Genomic DNA, 24,075 nt, shown 5'->3' on the forward strand with positions numbered 1-24,075 from the left:
CCCGCGCTATCAGCAAAGATGGCGACGGCTCCCTCCCCCATCCAGACTCTGGAGCAATGAACCGTGACACAGCAGGAACAGATCAATCAGCCCCAGCACGAAGTGGTGATTTATCACCTGACACTGCCTCACCTTCCTCTCGCAGCCCGGTCAAGTCTCGTCAGAGGACAGAAGAACCCAGCGATCAGGTAGGCCAGACGCCACACACAGATCCTCCAGCAACAGCAGCTCCCATAGAAGCATTCCCCGCCTCAGACCAGACACTAACACAGGCATACATGAAAGAAATGCTGCTCTCATTCAAGACGTCCCTTTCACTGGAATTTACAGCCATCACAAATAGCCTGCAAATGTCCCTCTCCTCACTCGGGGACAGAATTGCCAGAAATGAGGAGCACATTGCTGCACTTACCACAGAACACAACAAAACAGTTGACATGCTGGAGGACAATCAAACTGACATTAGCTGGCTGAAATCCAAAGCAGCAGATCTCGAGGATCGCAATTGCCGCTGCAACTTAAAATTTAGAGGTATTGAGGAAACTATCACCCCTGCACAGTTAAGGGAATACGTCACCAAGCTAACAAAATCTGCATTGCCACAACTTGCAGACATTGAAGCTGCTATAGAAAGAATCCACAGATTACCAAAACCATCTAATTTACCTGCATCCACCCCGAGAGATGTAATCTGCTGTTTCCAGTTCTATACAACTAAAGAGAGCCTGCTCCAGATAATACGCACAAAAGGTTCGCTACCAGATCCTTTCAGTCATATCACCCTCTACTCAGACCTCTCCCAAGCCACCCTGGCCAAGAGGAAGGAACTCCAACCCATTACAAAAATCCTCAGAGAGCATAGCATTCAATACCGCTGGGGCTTCCCCACCAAACTTCTGATACCAAAAGATGGAAAATTCCTAGCTGTCACATCATTAGCAGATGGATACAAGCTACTCAAGACATGGAATATCCCTCTCCCAGACAACCCAGGGAAATCTCCCCGTCCTAGAGAAGTGGCTAAAATCTCCCAATCCTGGCAACGTAAAGCTTAAGAGGCAGCCTGAATACAGTCTCTCCGCCTTTACTTTCACCACCTAGCTGATGTACTCCTCTAAACTCCCAGAGGACCAGCTATTGCCTCCCAACGGAGAACTATATTGCAGTCCAAGTACACATACCTCGAGTTTAAGTTCTGCTTAATGTGAGAAGCGAATTAATCTTTGCCTCATCCCAGTCTTTCCAAATGGTCTATCCCCCCCTACACCCCTCCCCCTCCCATGGCCGGAATCATCTATTAACACTTCTGCTATAACTCACCCTGAGCAGATTTCCATAACTTCCTGGTACAGCACCTCCCCACCTATGATATGGCTATAAATATTACCTCAATAAATGCCAAGGGGCTAAATAATCCAATTAAGAGGCACTCCCTTTGGAAGGAAACACTCACCCACAAGACAGACCTCCTCTTTGTTCAAGAGACTTACCTAACGGACTCTAATTCCGCTCTGTGCCACAACCCTAACTACTCCAACATCATTTTTAATAACTTCTGTAAAAAAAAAGAGGAGTGCTAATAGCCTTTCACAACAATTTAGCAGTTTCAATTCAATCAGTTGAAAAAGATCCTCAAGGACGATTCATCCTATTAATAGGGACTATCAATAATATAGAGGTCACTCTCCTAAACCTATATGCACCAAATACAGGACAATATAAGTTCATCAAGAAAACTATCCTTAAGGCTAAAAAAGCCCAAAAGGGGAAGCTGATAATCGGAGGAGATTTCAACAGCATCTCTGACCAAGCCCTGGATTCCTCCAACCGTCGCACTAAACACCCTAACACCCTATCCAAGCTTTTACACAGGGAAGACTTATATGACCCATGGAGAGCTCTCCACAGCACAGAGAGAGACTATACATTCTTTTCCCACGTTCATAAGACCTATACAAGAATTGACTTCTTCCTAACAGATCGATATACCCTTCAAGTGGCCCAAAAATCAGAAATCCATACCATAACCTGGTCGGACCACGCCCCTATTACCTTAACAATAGCCCTAACCCCTGATACAAAAAAACCCTCACTCTGGAGATTGAATTCTTCCATACTTCTTCCTACCAACAACGTAAAACTAATTGCAGAACAGATTGAAGAATTTTATAAGTTCAATGACACGGGGGAAGTTAGAGGGAGCACAGTTTGGCAGGCGCACAAAGCTTACATTAGAGGCCTTTTGATAAAATTAGGCTCCGCAGCAAAAAGAGCCAAATCAGAAAAAACAACAGATCTCCTTAAAAAAATTAAAACCGCCGAGACAGAAAATAAAAAGAACCCAACTCCTTTACTAGTCAAAGAGCTTTTCTCATTACGCCACCAACTCAGACTAATACTATCAGAGGAATATGAATTCCACTTAACCAGAATGAAATTCAATTACTACCATCAGCATAATAAAGCCAGCCCATTGCTAGCAAAAATAATTAAAAACAGACAAGCAAAAGCAAAAATTCATAAATTGGTCCACCCTACCAATAAAAAAACACTAACCAATCCTCAAGACATAGCCAACGCATTCAGCGACTTCTATAGCACATTATACAACCTAAAAGATGATTCCTCTACCCCTCAACCGAACTCATCAATTATAGATAGTTACCTTAGTCAGATTAACCTCCCTTCAATATCTGTTCAACAAAAAAACAACCTAAACACCCCAATCTCTGTCTCAGAAGTTTTAAACACTATCAACAAACTAAAATCACAAAAAGCTCCAGGCCCAGATGGGTTTTCCAACGAATATTATAAAACCTTCCCTATTCTCCTTGCTCCAAAATTAACCTCCCTATTTAACGATTTTATCTCACAAGGCCAGATTCCCCAAGAATTCACTAAAGCTATAATCACAGTGATCCCAAAGCCAGGAAAAGACGCCTCAGCTCCCTCAAACTACCGCCCGATATCTCTGTTGAATTGTGACCTAAAGATATACTCTAAGATCCTAGCAAATCGCCTATTAGATATCTTACCAGACCTCCTACATTTAGATCAAGTAGGGTTTACAAAGGGTAGACAAGCGGCAGACGGCACGCGCAAAGTCATCAACATTCTCCATGCCATGGGGCCTGATCAAGGGCCTTCTACTCTTCTGGCTTTAGATGCGGAGAAGGCCTTCGATCGGGTCCACTGGGGATTTTTGGAAAGTATCCTAATTAAATTCGGATTCGAAGGTTCATTCCTGAAAGCAATTCTAGCATTATATCAATCTCCATCAGCACAAGTAAATGTCTCAGGGTTTATCTCTAAACAGTTTACAATAACCAATGGTACAAGACAGGGATGCCCCTTATCTCCCTTAATTTTCGTATTGGTAATGGAATCATTAGCAGAACACATAAGATCCAATCCCAAAATACGAAGCATAACCTTCTCCAAGTCGGAACAAAAAATAAACCTTTTTGCAGACGACGTCCTCCTCACAGTTACAGACCCACTAACTTCAATCCCTCAAATAAGCAAAACGCTTAAAGAATTCTCAGAGGCTTCCCTTTACAAAGTAAACGAGAACAAATCACTACTGATGGGAATAAACATCCCCCCTCAACTGAAAACCAACATCTCTAAAATATCTCCCTTTCCATGGTCCAAACACTCAATCCCTTACTTAGGAATTAATATCCCTCCAAAATCCAGCGAGCTGTACTCCTGTAACTTCCCCCCACTCCTAGAAACTATCAAGTCTGACTTGAAACATCTAGCACTCTTTGAATTCTCTCTATCAGGTAAAATCGCAGCATACAAAATGTCGGTCTTCCCCAAAATTCTTTACTATTTTAGGACCCTCCCCATACCCATCCATTTTAAATTCTTCCAAAATCTTCGAAAAATAGTCCTGAATTTTCTCTGGAAAACAAAAAAACATAGAATCTCCTACCAAACCTTAATATCTCCGCCCCACCTAGGAGGATTTGGCCTTCCAGACCCTTTTCATTATTACACAGCAGCCATACTAGACATGTCTAAATTCTGGAATCCAGACTCCCCCACTAAAACATGGGTGACCCTAGAAAGAGAACAATCCAATATCCCACTCTTTGACCACCTAAACCTTATCTGGTCATCCCAACCTCTCCCCAGAATCTCCCACCCCACAATACTAGCAACAACTCAAGCTTGGAAAGCCTTAACCAAAATACAAGCTCAAGAAGTGGAAGTGATTCCAACTAACGTCCCGCTATCAGCACTGAAATCCACAATCCCCCACATCAATCTACAACAATGGACAAAAGCAGGCATTCTGTTACTTAATGACCTGCTCTCTCATTCCTCACTAAGCACCTTCTCCTTTCTAAAGTGGAAATACAAGCTCGATGACAGAGAGGTATATACATACCTACAAATAGCACACCTGCATAAATCGTCCCCAATTAATTTCAAGCCTCTTCCCAAGAAAATATGGGAATTAATCTCTCCACACAACCAGCCCATAAAGCCTAAGGGACAGATTTCCATTTACTATAAATTTATAATATCCTCCACAGGAAACCCACTCCAACAACCATTAAAGAGGTGGGACTTAGACCCACAAGATCCAATAACACAAGACTGTCTTAGGAAAGCCTTATCGGATCTAAAACATAACTCTAAATGCATCACACATCTAGAAACCACAAAAAAATATTGTTTAATTGGTATCTGACCCCAACAACATTGTCCAAATTCTCATCCCAGTACTCTCCCTTATGCTGGAGATCATGTAACCAACAAGGTTCCTTAGTCCACATACTATGGGATTGCCCCTGCATCACACCATTCTGGTCCCAAATCTTCAAAATAATATCTCTAATTACATCCCAGGTCACCCCCCCAAACCCTTTATTAGGATTGTTGCTAATTAAAGTGGAAACTTTCCCGGCTGCACATAGAACAAAAATCACCCACATTATTTGTGCGGCCCGTCAGCTAATACTCTCCAATTGGGGTAACAACCAAATTCCATCATTAGCCCAACTCCGTAACCTGGTGGACCATAACTTAAACATGGAAATCTTATTCATCAAGCGTTCCTCCCCTGGGAGACCAACTGATCACCTGCAGATTCCGTGGGAAGAGATATCCCCTCACCTGTCCTCAAGATAGCTCTCCAATCCCTCAGGAAGGATTGCCCCAGAAAGATAAGACACAGGAAAATTGGAAAACCCAAACTTCATTTATTAACTCAAAATAAAGTGAAATATGGATTCCAGGTCCACCCCCCCCCCCCTTCCTCCCCTGACTAGATAGACCAATCTAAAACGCTGCCGCTTGTGTCGAGTAAAGGACACGTCCTGGTGCAGCTTTTCTACTTACTCATAACGGTTGCTTCTATTTTCTAGCAGTAGTGATATTAGTTAACAGAGCTTAAACTGTCTTTGGTTATGTTTTGTAATATTCTTGGTACTGTATTCTCCATTATTGAGCTACCTTCTTATCCGCTTTCAAAGTTTGATGGTACAGCATGTCAGAAGACTGACATGCCTTGTTGTATGTGATGATTACCCAACATGTAACTTGCTTATAGATCTATAAGACTGTGTTGGTACTGTTGTACTGTGTTGTATTGTTTTGTATTGTTTGACTTAAAAACTCAATAAAAACTATTGAAATTAGAAGAAGGGCTGCAGTTTACATTTTCCCAGGGAAATCTGTTTTTGACTCCACCCACTTTTTGTAATCTTGACACACAATGACCAAGTTTGTGAACTTTCGGGTTCCTGGCATCAAAATGGTGTGAATGGAAGCATTTTATCCAGCAAATAAATCTGATTGGCTGTTTGTGGCTCCACCCCTTTAGTGATTTTGAACCCCAGTCACTTAATGACTGACTGTAGCAGGTTTGAGGCCTCTGCCATTACCAGTGTAAGAATGGCAGCAGTTTCAATATTCCCCTTGAAAATCAATAGGTGAATTTTGATTGGCTGTTGTAGGCTCCACCCACTTTTCTGACCATTAATCCCAGTCATTCAGTGACCAACTGTGTTAAGTTTGAGAACCCTGCCATTAACAGAGTAAGAATGGCTGCAGTTTATATTTTCCCATGTAACTTACAGTCACTCAATGACCAAGTTTATGAGCTGAGGGGTCCTCCTTGGCATTAATAAGTTGCAATTTCCCATTGAAATTAAAGGGATACTGTAGGGGGGTCGGGGGAAAATGAGTTGAAGTTACCCGGGGCTTCTAATGGTCCCCCGCAGACATCCTGTGCCCGCGCAGCCACTCACCGATGCTCCGGCCCCGCCTCCAGTTCACTTCTGGAATTTCTGACTTTAAAGTCAGAAAACCACTGCGCCTGCATTGCCGTGTCCTCGCTCTCGCTGATGTCACCAGGAGTGTATTGCACAAGTCCAGTATGGTCTTTGGTCTGCGCAGTTTGCTCCTGGTGCCATCAGCGGGAGAGAAGACACGGCAATGCAGGCGCAGTGGTTTTTTGACTTTAAAGTCAGAAATTCCAAAAGTGAACTGGAGGCGGGGCCGGAGCATCGGTGAGTGGCTGCGCGGGCACAGGATGTCTGCGGGGGACCATTAGAAGCCCCGGGTAACTTCAACTTATTTTCCCCCGACCCCCTACAGTATCCCTTTAAACAAATATGATTGACTGGGCCTGCCCCCTTTTCAGAATTTAAACCCCAGTCTCCCAGTGATTGACTGTACCAGATTTAAAGAGAGTCTGAAGCGAGATTTATTCTCATGCATGCATGCGTGCCCCTGCTAAACCGCCGCTATAGCGCGGCTTAACGGGGGTCCCTGATCCCCCAAATCCCCTCCGTAATGCGGAGGAGCGCTTCCTGGTTGGGGCAGGGCTAACCGCCGCAGCCCTGCCCCACGCGCGTCTGTCAGCGCGTATCTCCGCCTCTCCCCCGCCCCTCTCAGTCTTCCTTCACTGAGAGGGGCGGGGGAGAGGCGGCGATGCGCCGCTGACAGACGCGACTGGAGGCAGGGCTGCAGCCATTAGCCCTGCCTCCCGGAGCGACCAAATGCACGACCAAGTCATGCTGGGGTGGGTTTGGGGGTGAAGGGACCCCCTTTGTGCGGCGCTATAGCGGCGGTTAGCCCCTGCTAACTTTGAGCTCTGAAGCGAGATTTATTCTCGCTTCAGAGTCTCTTTAAGGTCTCTGTCCTTAAGAGGAGCAGCAATGTAACTACTCCCCTGAAAAATCAATAGGTGATTTTTGATTGGCTGTTGTAGGCTCCACCCACTTTCTGAGTATTAATCCCAGTCATCCAGTGACCAACTGTGTCAAGTTTGAGAATCCTGCCAATAACAGAATGGCTGAAATCAATCTAACAAATATCATTGGCTGTTTATGGCTCCACCCCCTTTAGTGAATTTGGACCCCAGTCACCCAATGATTGTTTTAGGTTTGAGGCCTCTGGCATTAACAGTGTAAGAATGGTAGCAATGTAAATATTCCCCTTGAAAATTAATAGATGAATTTTGATGGGCTGCTGTAGGCTCCACCCACATTTCTGAATATTAATCCCAGTCACTCAGTGACCAACTGTGTCAAGTTTGAGAACCCTGCCATTAACAGTGTAAGAATGGCTGCAGTTTATATTTTTCTATGTAAAAAATTAGTTTTTGCGCAATTGTGTTTGGTGAATATGTATAAAATGTGTCACTTTATGGGGGTCTTTTGTCTCTGAGGAAGCAAGCATGTCTGCTTGTGAAACGGCTGTCAGACCAGCCCTGTACATCTGTATCTGTCTACATGTGGGGAAGCAATAAAGCGTAGTAACTGCAGTTCATGGTGCCCGGATTCTACTTTTCTCTTCTATTGATGTAAAAAAATAGTTGTTTTTGGCTCTGCCCACTATTTCTAACCTTGACATACAATCACTCAATGACCAAGTTCATGAGCTTTGAGGTCCTTGGCATCAATAAGTCTCAATTTCCCACTGAAATTAAACAAATCTGATTGGCTGTTTGTGGCCTGCCCCCTTTTCAGAATTGAAAAGGGAGCGGGCCAGTGACTGACTGTACCAGATTTGAGGCCTCTGCCATTAAGAGTGTATGAAGGGCAGCAATGTAAATAATCCCTTGAAAAACAATCAATCCCAGTCACCCAGTGACCAACTGTGCCAAGTTTGAGAACACTGCCATTAACAGTGTAAGAATGGTTGCAGTTTATATTTTCCCATGTAAAAAATGTAGTTGTTGGCACCACCCACTTTTTCTAACCTTGACATACAATCATTCAATTACCAAGTTTATGAGCTTTCGGGTCCTAATTTGATCCTACTTTGTATATGCCCATTAAAATTAAACACATCTAATTGGCTGTTTGTGGCTCCGCCCCCTTTCTGAATTTTAACCCCAGTTACCCAGTGACCAACTGTACCTGGTTTGAGGCCCCTGCTATTACCAGTGTAAGAATGGCAGGAATTTAAATATTCCCCTTGAAAATAAACAGATGAATTCTGATTGGGTGTTGTAGGCTCCACCCATTTTCCTGAATATTGATTCCAGTCACCCAGTGACCAACTATGCAAAGTTTGAGAACCCTGCCGTTAACAGTGTAAGAATGGCTGCAGTTTATATTTTCCCAGTGAAATGTGTTTTGGCTCCGCCCACTTTTTGTAACCTTGACACACAGTCACTCAATGACCAAGTTTGTGAGCTCTTTCAGGTTCCTGGCATCAAAAATGTGTGAATGGAAGCAGTTTATCCACCAAGAAAATCTGATTGGCTGTTTATGGCCCCGCCCCTTTAGTGAATTTGGTCCCCAGTCACCCAATGGCCGACTGTAGCAAGTTTGAAGCCTCTGCCATTAACAGTGTAAGAATGGCTGCAGTTTAAATTTTCCCCTTAAAAATCAATAGGTGAATTTTAATTGGCTGTTGTAGGCTCCACCCAATTTCCTGAATCTTAATCCCAGTCACCCAGTATCCAAGTGTGCCAAGTTTGAGAACCCTGCGATTAACAGTCTAAGAATGGCTGCAGTTTACATTTTCCCATTAAAAATGAATGGCTGAAATTTGATTGGCTGTTTTATGCTCCGCTCACTTTTCCTGGATTTGTAACCTCGGTCACCAAGTGACCAACTGTGCCAAGTGTGGGGACTCTGGCTTGATTACTGTGAGAATGGCAGCCTTTTACATTTTTTCCATTGACATGAATGGGTGAAATCTGATTTGCTGTTTGTAGCTCCACCCAGGTAAGCAGGAGGGGGGGGGGGGGCGCGAGACCCCCAGAACTTATCATCCCAGCTAGTAAGGGATCTGTATACCAAGTTTCATTCAAATCGGTCCAGTCATTTTTGCGTGATCGCAAAACACGCACGCACGCACACACACACGCACACACACACACACACACGATTTTATATATATATATAGATGTACTGTTTTTGTATTTTATTGCATCTTACAGTTAGCTTTTAGTAGAATATATTTTTATGTATGTTTTATGTTTTTAGTTGCTCCTTTTGTGTTCCTTGCCTGAGGAAGCTGGCGTTAGACCCGTGAAACACCTTGCAGACTATATTGGAGTAAGAAATAAACGTTGTAAATCTTTATTGATACAAATTTGTTGTGTCATCTGTGGGGAGGTAAGTCCACCAGTACCACCCATTTTTAAGCTGTTTTAAATATTTTATTCTTCCATTAGCGACTCTGTATATATAAAACATTTGATCATCCATCCGGTGGATGTTTGTGTCTCACCCTTTTCGCTTCTATGGAGAGCGACTTCTTAGCCTGAGTGGGGACCGGATAATTTCCCCATCTGCATATACAGTGGTTGCTTTTGAAGGCAACCCACCTTTGTGAGTAAATTTTTAATAAATATCCATTACGTCATTTACCAACAGTATTACACTATTTGGGGCTCTCGATTTGTTCCTTTCTGTCTTCACATAGTAACTTGCTTGTTTCATCTGTGTTAAGAGCAAATCATTCATGTAAATGTCCAGATTTGTATCAAGCCACACTGCAACTGCGACAGGTTCTGTTCCTACGCCAGCATAAAATCTTTTTTAAATGGATATTTTTCACCAATTTGTTTATTTTGCATGGGGTAACAAGTTCACAATGTAATCTTATTCAGAAGGTCTGGCTCAAGAAACTCAAGAAAAATCTTTCCAAAATTAGATACACAAAAGCAGCAATCCTCCACCCTAGTAGAGACGGCCTGAACGGTTCCCCCGGCGGGTGGCTTGCGCAGATATCAGCTACCCACGGCGGGTAGCGGACCTGCCGCTTATACCTCATTATTGGGCTAAACTTTGACCCTCTTCATCACAGTCAGCAGACACATGGCAGCCAATTAGGCTGCACTCCCTCCTAGACACCCCCCCTAGCAGCGTTGGTCATGTTCTCACTCTGCTGATGCTGCTGTAGTGAGGGCAGGGAGAGACATTTGGAGCTAGGGAAAGCGTTAGTTAGGCTATTGTTAGCTTGCTCCTCGCTGAATTTCGTTGCTGAACTTCGTTGCTGAAAGCACCTCAAAACAACTTTTGAGAGCTAATATTCTTCTGATGTGTTTTTTTTTGTGTGTGTGTGTGTGTGACCACAGACAGGCATAGATACAGCCCTGTCGCAGCTGGGCCTAGTTGGTGACTGTACTGTGCCAGCCAGGCCCAGCACACTCTGCATTACCATTGCATATCTTTTCACTGTATTTGTGATTTAACTTACTAAAGCATAGCTGTCTTTGAGGGTGACATTGCATAGATAGAGCCCACAGACAGTTGCCAGCCAGGCCAGCTGGTATTTGTAGTCCCACCACTGGCAGCACACTCTATTATACCAGTGCATACCTTTCCACTGTACCTGTGATTGAACGTACTATACCATAGCTCCCTTTGTGGGTGACACTGCATACAGCCCACAGAGAGACAGGGACAGTTAGCTAGGCTGTTCTTTATTGCTAAAACCTCCCCAAAACTAAAACCTTTTTGAGGGCTCATATTCTATTATTTTTTTTGTGTATGTGTGTGACAGACACTGCATACAGGGCAGGCTACATTCATTGCTGGGCCTTGCAGTTCTACTATCGTCTTCTATCTATTACAAGCCAGTACACTGTCTATCATCATAAGCTGTGCTTAGCTTCCAACTATATCTGTTATTGATATATGTGTGGGTTACACATTGCATACAGGCCACAGTCAGTTGCTGGCACTTGTAGTTCTACTATACTATTCTAACTATTGCAAGCAAGCCAGCAAACTGTCTATCAAATGCAGTGCTTATCTTGCAACTGTATTTTTGTGATTGAAAGTACTATATAGGATATCGCTCTGTGTGTTAAAGTACACAGCCCAGTGACACACAGAGAGAGAGAGAGAGAGAGAGAGAGAGAGAGAGAGAGAGAGAGAGAGAGAGAGAGAGAGAGAGAGAGAGCTGCTGTGTATTTTGACACTGATAGTGTGCCTCTTTGTGATTACACACACCGTCTACTATTATTGAATATTGTTAGTAGTACTGCATACCCACAATATGGGAAAAATAACAGTAAGAGGCAGACCACCCTGCAGGTATTTTCAAGGTTGTGCTGGTATAATTTTGTGCGGCCCTCAACCAAAGTACAGTGTTCAGGAGGCACGTACCCTCAACCCCCAAAATTCTGAGGATGTGGTTGACTGGCTTAAACAGTGCACCACATCTTTTACAGCTTCCGTTTAGAACCTCAGTGAAGCACTGTCCTCTTCCTGCTCTGCTTCTGGTTTCCGACAAAAATTAACACTACCAGTAGCAACAAAGCTGCTCCACTTGATGTGTCAGAGGAGTTATTCACGACACATGATGCATTTAGTGATACACTTGGGGTCATCCAGCCAACACGCCCTTCAACGCCTGCTGTTGCCACCACCCGAATGTCGATATTCCCAAGCTCACCAGTGTGGTATTTTTTTTGTTTGTGTGCCTCGGATACCAGCAATGCCATTTGTAACCTCTGCCAAAAGAAACTGAGTCGTGGGAAGCCCAACACCCAACTAGGGACAACTGCTTTGTGAAGGCACCTGTAACGATTGTGGAACTTTCTCCGTGATAAGCGCACAACGCGTGCGCTGACACGGCGGAAATCCTCCACAAACGTATATTTGCAGGCACCCAGCAAAAGGTGCTACGCACCCGTAGAGGGAAAATTCCTGTCGGCAGATGGCGCTGGGGAGTGCAGAGGAACCAATCCTCTGTACCTCCACAAATGTTAGACAGGAATTGTACGAAGCGCAGAACGCAATTGCAAGAGAGGCGATTGCGAATGAGACGAGCAAAGGGACAGGTTGTATGTGTGTGCGCCAACCTAGTCGCCACCCCGCGACAGTGCACACACACAACAGCAGATATGAAACAGGAACGCGATCGCGAGAGGTGCGAACGCCAGACGTGACACAAGGCAGATCAGGACAGAATACGAGGTTAGCAAAGGCACAGCAAATAATACAATGAGGAGATACGGAAAATAACAAACGCTAGCTAACCGCGAACACCGCACTCATTCGCAACAGTGCACGCGGTTATGCGCGGTCTCCACGTGATAAGCACAATAGAGACAAGCACGCCTAACTAACCATTGACAGACAAACATGAAACAGAGGACGCGAGCGCTTGCTTAACGGTTACCTCACCGAGCCTCCAGCAAGCGTAGCAGACAAGACAGACACACGAAAACAGGGACAAGCGAGAGATAGGATCCACAGCACTAGCGAAAGTGGCTAGCGCAATCCAGGTACAGAGTAGCAGAACAGGAGGAACCACAGCACTAGCGGAAAGTGGCTAGCGCGATCCCAGGAGACAGAACAGAAGGATCCACAGCGCTAGCGAAAAGTGGCTAGCGCGATCCAGAGAGGCAGAACAGAAGAGATAGCTGGTAGCAACCGCTGCACCAGCTATGCTCCAAGAACAGAGATCAGAACGACTTCCTATTGAAAGGATATGTAGTTATATATGTATATATATATATATATATATATGTATGTATATATATTAGTATATAGATCAATTTCATATACAAGCATACATGTATCTAAGTCTGTGCCTCATGTATCTATTCAGTGTGATATTAATGTGTCTATAGAATAATCAGCCACCCACACACATCTGTGCAGGAAGAGCTGGCTGCATGAGGTAGAGAATAGCCAAATTCTTCTCTCTGGGCAAAACCCATAAATGCCCCAAATGGGGACACCTGGAAGGTCATAAATAACATGTTTTCCCTGTGATCATTGAACTGTGTTAATTCTCGTAAATCACATGACTTTCTGTAATTATGGTGACATATGATGATATACTGCGCATGAGCAAAATACTGTATTGAGTAGGATATAAGGAAAGCAACTGTAATAAAGAACCAGCATAATTTGTGCTCACATCTCCTGTGTCTGTGTGTTCTGTTAACCACGTTATGTCCTGGCGCCAGGAAATGAAGTAGTCTAAAGCATCTGATATCTGACATGAACTTAAATAGATACGACTCCTTTCAGCTGGGGGCTCGTCCGGGATGGTCTTCTTCAGAGTTCACGTAAGTAATATGACTATACTTCTCTTTTTGTTTTTTTTAAAGAGAGAGGTGTCTATATTATTTATGTGAAATTTCTGTTGATACCAAAACGAATCCGGTTTTGGAGTTTGTGTTTTTTGATAGTATAATTTTAATTATATAGGTTATAAGGTTTTTAGAAGGCCTTAGTTTAAAAAAAAAAAAAAAATTATTAGGGAGAAGGTAGACTTTTGGTAAGTCTATTACACTTCTCTTAGTAGGTCTAAGGGGAATATATAGTTCAATAAACATACAATTTTTATGGCGCTGGTAAGTAACCCTACACAAGCTGCGTGTTGTAGAGGGATACCTTCAACCCTCTCTCAATGTAATACCACAAAATATAATGTAATCACAACTCGCGCTAATTCTGTATTCTATAGAATAAATTTTATTAAAATATAATGTATAAAATTCCAAAATTCCACACTCCACACTCCACACTCATACACACCACAACCACTCAATATTGTTATAGGGCCCTTTAAATCAGCAGTGCTTTAATTGCCAACTAACTATAATAAGTTCGATAGGAATCACTTATCAATGCACAGAAGGGATCCAATTTGTGCTTAAACTTGTGAATAGATAGTTCTTATGTTTATAGATAACACATTTATTATGCAGAAGCGCTCATATCTGTGCATGAAGGGGATCCAATTTAAATTGTCCCGTTTTCATTGAGGAAAATTACAAACAGATCCTACTTATGTTGTCTCAGAGTGACAGGGTTCAGGTCTCTTATATAGGAGCTCTGTTAGTAATCACTTAGTATCCAGTACAACGATTCCTTGTATGTTTAATTCTTATATGTCAGTCTCTCATAGCCAGCTGCACTCACCACGGATTCTTTTCTGAAAACCGCTCTGATGCAAGTGCTTATTCTCTACGATCTCCGCGCTGCCTTCCACTGTTGGCGGTGTTCAGGCGGGGCCGCTCTGGTTGTCCACAGAGTCCCCTCGCTGTACTACTTTCGCCCAGCTGGTACCGGTGTGCGCTAGTTGGGTGACGTCACCACTGCAGGGTATTGGATCTTTGTTATTCAGAACGGCTGCTGCGCGCTGTAGGTCAGCCAGATCCTTGCCCTTAACTGATCGTAATAGTAAATCAAATTAACCTTAACGCGTTTCGACCGATTAACGTCGGTCCTCTTCAGAAGGATTTTGGTTATGAGAGTGTCCATCAGTCCAGTGTGATATAAACTCCTTGTGGGTAATCTCCTCCTCTATGCAAAATTCCTCAAAGGCTTTTCATTAAAGTGATATAGTGCCCGTTTTCCTATTGATTAGATTGTGTTTCACCTATGCATAGTTCCCATTATGCTGCTGATCTGGTTATATTTCACCTATGCAAATCACCACACCACACTCACCTACAGTAACCATCAATAAAATTGTATAGAGATGATTCAAACAAATGCATGAGGAAAAAAAAAAAAAAAAAAAGATTCAAACAGATGCAAATGGTTATGTGTACTCTGGATGTAACCTCCTTGTACACGATTATCGATCACCAGAAAGGATTGGAGGCAGCGAAGCACTATTTGGAGAAAAGTGACACTATCAATGGGACACATAGGAATTTTATATTGGACTCTATAAGGTTCATTTTGAATCACAATTATTTTGAATTTGACGGTAATTGGTACCTGCAGGTGAGTGGCACGTCGATGGGGACAAGATTCGCACCCGCATATGCAAATCTATTCATGTCCCATTGGGAGGAGGAGTATGTTTATGGGGAACGGGCCCCGGGTGCGAATCTGGTCCTGTGGCGTCGTTTTATCGATGACGTGCTTCTGATCTGGAGGGGTGATGTGGACTCATTGAATATTGAATAGTAATGATTGGAAAATTAAGCTTACAGCAAATATTAGCAAATGTACTATTAGTTTTTTGGATTTGGAACTGTATGTTAGTAATGGCGCATTGTGCACTAAGACCTATCAGAAACCTGTCGATGTAAATAGTTACATCCTGTATACCAGTTGTCATTTACCAAGATGGCTTAACAATATCCCAAAAGGGCAGTATACACGACTACGTCGCAACTGCACTAAGGTGGAGGATTATGATAGTGAGGCAGTGAGATTAAAGGGGTTCTTTATAGAAAAAGGGTACCCAGCAGAGCAGTTGGAGAAATCGGGAGGAACTGTTGAAGCCTACAGTGAGGAACAATCGAGACAATGGAGAATATAATATGGTGTTACAGTATTCCTCACATTCACAAAAAATAGAGCGAATTATTCAAAAACACTGGAGCGTTTTAAAAGAGGATAAAGTGTTGGGAGAACGATTACCAGACAGACCAAAATTAGTATTTAAAAAAGCCCCCAACATAGGATTAACTGTCGCCACCGCAGCAACGGAAATAAAGAGGGGACAATCTATAATACAAAGGGGAAGGGGAGGTTTCACCCGATGTGGTCTATGTAAAAACTGTAGAAGAACAACAAATATGGGACGAGTGGTGGAGATACAGTCTCCCGACCAAATTGACTATAAAATTAGGGATAGTATCACCTGCACTACGTGCGGGGTGATCTATTGCATACAATGTCCTTGTCAGAAACGATATATTGGGAGAACGAAAAGATCATTACAGGAAAGAATCGGAGAGCATTTTAATAATATCGAGAAGAAAAATGTTGAACATCCCCTGTCTAAGCATTACAGTGAAAAACATCAGGGTAGTTTGAGAAATACTGTGTTTTTTTGGATTGGAAGTGGTAAAAAAACATGATAGGGGTGGGGATTATATTCAAAAAATGTCCCAAACGGAATCCAAATGGATTTTCCAGCTGGACACGTTGATACCAAAGGGTCTCAATAGTGAGATGGAAATCTTTGGTTTTTTAAAATAGCACAGTATCTTTTTATTGGAGCAGTTATGTGTCTATGCATTTATCTGTTTTTTTTTTGTTTGTTTTTTTGTTGCATGCATTTGCATTTTTTTGCCATACATTTGCATTTGTTTGAATCATTTTTATCCAGTTTTTACATTTGTCTGAAGTATTTTATACAATTTTACTGATGGTTAGTACTGGAGGTGAGTGCAGTGTGGTGGTTTGCATTGGTGAAACATAACCAGATCAGCAGCAAAATGGGAATATGCATAGGTGAAACACAATCCAATTAACAGTGTAATGGGGACTATATCACTTTAATGAAAAGCTTTTGAAGAATTTTGCATTGAGGCGGAGATTGCCCACAAGGGGTGATCTGCGCATGCATTTGCATCTGTTTGAATCTTTTTTTTTTTTTTTTCCTCATGCATTTGTTTGAATCATCTCTATACAATTTTATTGATGGTTACTGTAGGTGAGTGTGGTGTGGTGATTTGCATAGGTGAAATATAACCAGATCAGCAGCATAATGGGAACTATGCATAGGTGAAACACAATCTAATCAATAGGAAAACGGGCACTATATCACTTTCATGAAAAGCCTTTGAGGAATTTTGCATAGAGTAGGAGATTACCCACAAGGAGTTTATATCACACTGGACTGATGGACACTCTCATAACCAAAATCCTTCTGAAGAGGACCGACGTTAATCGGTCGAAACGCGTTAAGGTTAATTTGATTTACTATTACGATCAGTTAAGGGCAAGGATCTGGCTGACCTACAGCGCGCAGCAGCCGTTCTGAATAACAAAGATCCAATACCCTGCAGTGGTGACGTCACCCAACTAGCGCACACCGGTACCAGCTGGGCGAAAGTAGTACAGCGAGGGGACTCTGTGGACAACCAGAGCGGCCCCGCCTGAACACCGCCAACAGTGGAAGGCAGCGCGGAGATCGTAGAGAATAAGCACTTGCATCAGAGCGGTTTTCAGAAAAGAATCCGTGGTGAGTGCAGCTGGCTATGAGAGACTGACATATAAGAATTAAACATACAAGGAATCGTTGTACTGGATACTAAGTGATTACTAACAGAGCTCCTATATAAGAGACCTGAACCCTGTCACTCTGAGACAACATAAGTAGGATCTGTTTGTAATTTTCCTCAATGAAAACGGGACAATTTAAATTGGATCCCCTTCATGCACAGATATGAGCGCTTCTGCATAATAAATGTGTTATCTATAAACATAAGAACTATCTATTCACAAGTTTAAGCACAAATTGGATCCCTTCTGTGCATTGATAAGTGATTCCTATCGAACTTATTATAGTTAGTTGGCAATTAAAGCACTGCTGATTTAAAGGGCCCTATAACAATATTGAGTGGTTGTGGTGTGTATGAGTGTGGAGTGTGGAATTTTGGAATTTTATACATTATATTTTAATAAAATGTATTCTATAGAATACAGAATTAGCGCGAGTTGTGATTACATTATACTAAGGGAAATATAGATTTTTTGGGAAAAATCTAGCAAATTTGAAGTCTGATCAACTTTAATAAATTTTCTTTTGGCAAGAAAATAGAGTTCATTTGGGAAATGAACAGGGCACCATATGGTATGGATTTCTGGGTACTTGTAGTTCTTCTTAGGTTTTGAATGGGTTTATTATAGGTTATTTTTGTAAGGTTTTTATAATGTCAGATAAGATTCAGATGTTTTAGATTATTTGTCTGTGTTTGTTTTGTAAATAATAATCTGTTTTATTAGTAAGGTTAAAGGAAAGAAAAAAGTTATTCAATTCTAAGAAACAGTTTGGGTTTAGTGAGGTTGTAGAAAGGAAAAATCCCTAGACAAAGTTTGTTTTGTTCTCATGAGATGAGAATTATAGATAGAATTATTGATAAATATTAGTTATTGATAAAAATAGTGTCGATAAATTTGAAAAATACATAAATTATAATTTATCTAGTTAAGAATTGTCTATTGGTACGGCAATATCTTATATTTGTATTTGACACATAGATTTAATAGAGGGCCAATAAATTACAGTATAAAACTGAAATTAGATCAATGGGTCAAAATATTGTCAAAATGTTTCCTATCCCAATCCCTAATATAGATGAAACTTATGAACCTTTATGTTGCCAGAATATCTGGGAGAAAAATATTTTGTTCATTCTTGGTTAGAATATAATATAGTATATTAGTCTTGGGCTGTCATTCCCTTGGGGGGGGGGGGGGGGGGGAGAAAGGAATAATAGTTCAATCCATATACAATTGGTTAAAGAACTATGTCTAACGGTGATTAGAATTATATATGTCCAAGTCTGTCTTGTTTGTGTGTTAATCTTGACTAGTAATGTGTGTTTTATGTCTGTTCTCCATCTGGTTGCGCCAGCGATGATAGAGTATTATATAAAGTGTTATAAGATCATTACTGTATTTTCTGAAGATTTCTAAAGAGATAATTAGTAATATTGGAGACACTCATGGGATTCAGATGAGAGCGGTCACTTACTGAAATCGCCAGTATAAATTCTATGTACGTACAAACTGGTTTCAGACGCCACCTTTGGAAAGATCTGTTATGCTGAGTTTTTGTAGATGACCGATCATTAAAATTATCTGAATTATCCATGGGTCATTTAATATAAGCTTTTTTGTAAGAGAACATTTCCGAAATACAGTAATGTAATTAATTCCTGTAAATTAAGGTATAGTTATACAATAACATGTATCATAATGTATTCATATGTAGTGTGTACAAATTGACACATATGTGTGTAAATTGAGAGATTGTATTGAGTACATGCTTGTGATATGTATTATAGAAAGGTGATACCCGCAGGGACGTAACAATAGGGGTTACAGAGGTAGTGGCCACACCGAGGCCTTTGGTTCACAAGGGCCCTGAAGGGTCCACCCTCTATCACAGTATTAGCTCTCTATTGGTCATGTAGTGGTAATAATCACTTCTATAGATGCTTTGAATAGTAACAATCCTTAACACACTGTTTCCAATCCCCTTCTTGTATCTCTGACACTGTACTTTGACAAGTTTTGGCGCCCTGTATCAATTGCTATGTTAGAGTTCTTGAGGGGGGGGCCCTAATGTAAAACCTACACCAGGGCCCGCAGCTCCTTAGTTCACCCGTGAAAGTATGTGTTGAAACTATGGGTATATGTGCCTCATAAAATAGATTTTCTTCTTTCTCATTAGGGAATTACTTCTTTAAATTAGTTATTTTAATTAGACAGATACTGCAGAGTTATGGGTAATGATTTTTTAGCTAAATGTAGATGTAAGTTTGAAATAGTCAGAAATACTTAAGTTGTTTTAATAAAAAGTGTTAGAATTTCCCCTTTAAGCTTGAAAGGGTTAAAAATGAGGACATGTCATTTTTAAGGGATCTAATTTCCGCCCGCCAATATCTGTGTGGGTTCCTCTTCTGAAATAGTAGTATTTTTATCTCTTTTTCTCTGTTAATAATGATTTCTGCATATATACGGATGTATACTTGATGGTGGCAGAGTATGGAAAGGGTTAAATGTCATTTTTTAAATGAGGGTTTTTTTTCTCTGAGAAGCTATGCCACCAGAAGTAAAAAGAGGAACTAACATGACCCTGTCACAGTGACAACGTACTACTTTGCAAGAAAAAAAAAATGCATGTGTATAGACGTAGAAAGGAATTCTATGTGTTAGATTATTAGATTATTTGGAACAGTGAATAATTTATATATATATTCCTTTTGGGAAATGTTTTAAGATGTAATTTAATTGTCATATTTATCTAAACAACATCTTAGGTTTCTCTTAGTTAGATGTTAGAGTTTAATAAATAATGACCTAATAAGTTTTGTCCCTATCATTCCTTAATATACCTGCTTCTGTGTTCACTACACCCGTGGCAGTCTTTAAATAAGTCCAAAAGTCTAGTATAGGAGGTTTTTTTGAGAATGATTTTTCTCCTGAAACTTAGTGTCCTTAGATTAAAATTAGATTAATTCACTGATACCAACTGTCACCCCGGTCTATATGTATGTGAATGAAGTTTCTCATATTACAGAATAGATTTGTCTGTGTTTTTTTGGGTGAGGAAACTGAGTGCCTGGGGGAAACCCCTGCAAATACGGGGAGGACATGCGGACTCCTGGCAGATGTTAACCAGGCAGAGATTTGAATAACATTGCAAGGCGAGAGCACTGGCTGCTACGTCACCGTGTTACCATAGTTTCATAGTGTAAAGTGAATTGAGTTTTTAGTACAACCTAATTCCCTTAGTCTAAAGTGGATTAATTAACTGATGGCATTTGTCACCCAGACTTATACAAGTGAGTAGAGTTAAATCATTTCCCCATGTCATGGTAGTTTGCCATAAGTTTGTTAGAATAATGTTCATATTTGAACAGAATTTATATAGCTTGTAACTTTGAAGCATATAGATTCAAATGATTTACTCAATAGTTCTCCATGGATAAGTTCCTTCTTGAATATTGTATCATAGTTGGTAGGCTGTATTTTTTATATAAATCGCAGCAGAGAAGGCATTTAATGTTGTTTGCAACTCATTTGAAATGTTACTAGCTCTTGTAACTAACTGGTGTCTGATTTAATTCTTCACTGGCCTGGTCAACCAGTTGAAGAAATTTTCTCAGCCTCTTCTAGAGGTTGATAAGAAAACTGCTCCTCCTCCAAGCCACACTGATAAAGCACAGTTATTGTAACTTCAATATTTCTAAATGCCATGCAACTATTGAAAAAAAATAATGCATTGTATACTGTTTGTACTTATATTTTAGTGGATATTGTGAAACTGTGAAAGCCATATTCATTTGGGAAAATGTATGGAAAACATTGAGGACATATTAAATAGTCAGGACAGGTATACAGTTTTAGGTCAATTAAGATCGCATGTGTAGTTCTGGGTCACGATTGCTGTTTATTTCATATCACCCTTTAGATTATGGGAATTATTTCCCAATAGTGGGGTTTTGACCTTAATAACCCCTCTTCCTGTTAATAAATCCATCTCCTTTAAATTAATATCTCCTCTCCGGGTGACACAACATCTTTGCGTGTATGTAATTAATGACATATATTAGCAGAGAGTTGTTTAAGGCTCTGACTCTAAGTCACTCGTGGTTTTAGTGAGAATATATGGTTTTTTGTAAGCCCAAAATCCTTGCACGCAGCATAGGAAAATAAGTACATTTTTTCATCCTTAGGAAAATAGTTTATTTTAGTTTGCTTGAACTTTTTGACAAACTGCAGAATCATTTGATGTTGGTATGACAATTATTTTATGGATTTTTCACTGTTCTGAAGACTCCAGAGAAAAAAATACACTGTTTTATAATGTGCTGGTTAGAAGCTTTACCTCTGACAGGATTCTAATTTCAGTTCTGCTTGAACTGTAGTTCAGTGTCTGTTTAGTAAGGAGGCCTTAGCCTAGTCTCTGTAGTGCTTTTCTTTGTATATGTGCCTATAGAAGTGTGTCTCGGGGACAAACATAGCTGTAGTACCTTAAGCGCACTATAGGGATAAGAACACTATAAGAGGTTCTTTGTATGTCTGTAGCTTTAAATCTGAAAGGGGACCCAATCCTATTACAGGGAGACAGTGCTGGCCACTTTTCCGCTGTACTGTGACCCTGCTCATATTATGCCATATAGCCTTTTACTAACTCTGACCATACATTAAAATAACTTTAATGTATGGTCAAATGGGGGAAAGGAGGTATATGGAACGGTCATGTTAGTTTGTTGTCTATACACATGTCCAGCCCTGCCCAGGCCTAGTGATCTGTGTCATGTCATTTCATGTAGTGGTGTAGTAAGAAGGGGTAGTGAGGTAGATATTGCACTAGGGCCACCTAAGTTCTTTAAATACATCACTATTTAGGGTTTGGTATGATTGTGGAAGGTATGATGGAATGAGAATGTGACTTGTAATGGAAGAATGAAAAATGGGAATTGATTATGGTGTAAAAATTCATTGGGAATTTATCCTCTCTGCCATGTATGGAGTCACATACTCGCACGGGTACAGCGACACGACGTCATGCGAACGGGGTATTGCGAGAGATCCGTTAGGATCATAGAAAGATCTGATAAGTATGTTTTGAAGTTCATGGTGGAGAGTATGAATCATATTAGTATTACAAGTACTAGGAAAAATAAATGACTCATTGGATTTTTGGGAAAAACATGATACTCGCACATTTTTCTTTATTCTTTCAGAAACAACTTGCCAGACATCTATCCTGAGGAGGATAAGAGCTGACTGCCTTACCAGAGTCCATCCGGAGGTAATCCATCCAGTGGGAGTCTGACCAGAGGCTATCCTGAGGCTATCTTTACAGAAGGATTTCCTACTGGATCCACTGTATCGGGTGAAATAGTTCGACTAAGTCCTGAATCCCAAGAAAAAAAGAGACTATTCATCAGGTGGACAGTAACGCGTGCTCTGATAAAAGTTTCAAGGTTGCTTGTGTCATCTGTTGAAGAATGGAACAAGATCTGGATCTCAGACCCAGGAAGATTGTATGGATTGTGGGACATTCTTATGTGTATTGGGCCCGTAGGAAAGCTATTAATAGTAGCTATGGGGAAAACCTTGGTTTATTTAAAAATAACTTCTATTGGCTCAGTACTAGAGGGGTGGGCTACGATATTAAGGATATTCTAGATGGAGAGTTAGTTGGAAGTCACATTATGGGTTAATGCTTTCTGAATAGTAAAAAGCCTTTATTTTTGCTATATCATTCTCTAAGTAAAGATTAGGATTAGGGTTTTTTTGTAAGTTAGATAATGGGTTGATATGTAATGAGCTGATAATTTTTTTATCTCAATTACTAAATAAGGCCAAGTGCTGATTATCCAGGGATTTTTTCTGATTGCCATTTTGGAGTCGGGAAGGAATTTTCCCTTTCTGGGGCTAATTACACTATGCCTTATAAGGGTTTTTCGCCTTCCTCTGGATCAGCAGTGAAATGGGCCGGTGGGGTGCTTTGTTTTGGTTAAACTTTATGTACACACATCTTTCTTCAACCCAGATAACTATAAAATTGCATATTTATCAGACAGTAAAATGTATATATATATACATACATACTCATATGTGTTACTACACATATAATTCAGCAGGCCTGATCTCAGTGGGCGATTTTCAGGGAACAAGTCTCCTACTTTTTGATACCTTGGTCTTTAGTAGATTTAATCTGGCCATAATTGTTTTGTGAAGGGTAATGTTGCTATTGTGTTTTGTCCTATCCTGATTGTGAGTATAATTGCTGAGTGTCCATATGTGTGATTAGCAGAGTCCTTCTAGTATGGTTAAATCTGAAGGTAGCCATCATTACAGTTGTCCTGTTAGTCCTGACCTTGAAAGAGTATCTATGGCAGCGGTTGCTATTAGTTACATCTTTTTCTGCTTTGATTTGTAGTGTGTCTGTATAGATATTTACCATTACTGTGGTAAAAAGTCAATTAGCTAACATTCCCTTCCCTTACTAAATCAGAGTTTAGTAAGCATAACAGGCTTTGGTCAGTATGATTGGTGTGATGGACTACAATTTCACAGCACCACAGTTGCCTTGAGCAACCTGATTGGTATATTTAATATGGGATAATTGGAAGGCCAGAGATGTTGATGGTCTCATGTAGCCTTGTTCCCTAAGTCTCCCGCTGTGATCTGT

At 40.9% G+C, this 24,075-nt stretch overlaps 1 protein-coding gene across 1 annotated transcript in view; it reads right to left on the minus strand.

Moving 5' to 3' along the window:
• The window catches only part of LOC137522080 (complement factor H-like), a 485,888-nt gene that overhangs the window by 12,165 nt on the left and 449,648 nt on the right, over positions 1-24,075 (minus strand). The gene's annotated exons all lie outside the window — the stretch shown is intronic.

This window comes from Hyperolius riggenbachi, chromosome 6 (assembly GCF_040937935.1).
Source record: "Hyperolius riggenbachi isolate aHypRig1 chromosome 6, aHypRig1.pri, whole genome shotgun sequence".
NCBI classification, from domain to species: domain Eukaryota; kingdom Metazoa; phylum Chordata; class Amphibia; order Anura; family Hyperoliidae; genus Hyperolius; species Hyperolius riggenbachi.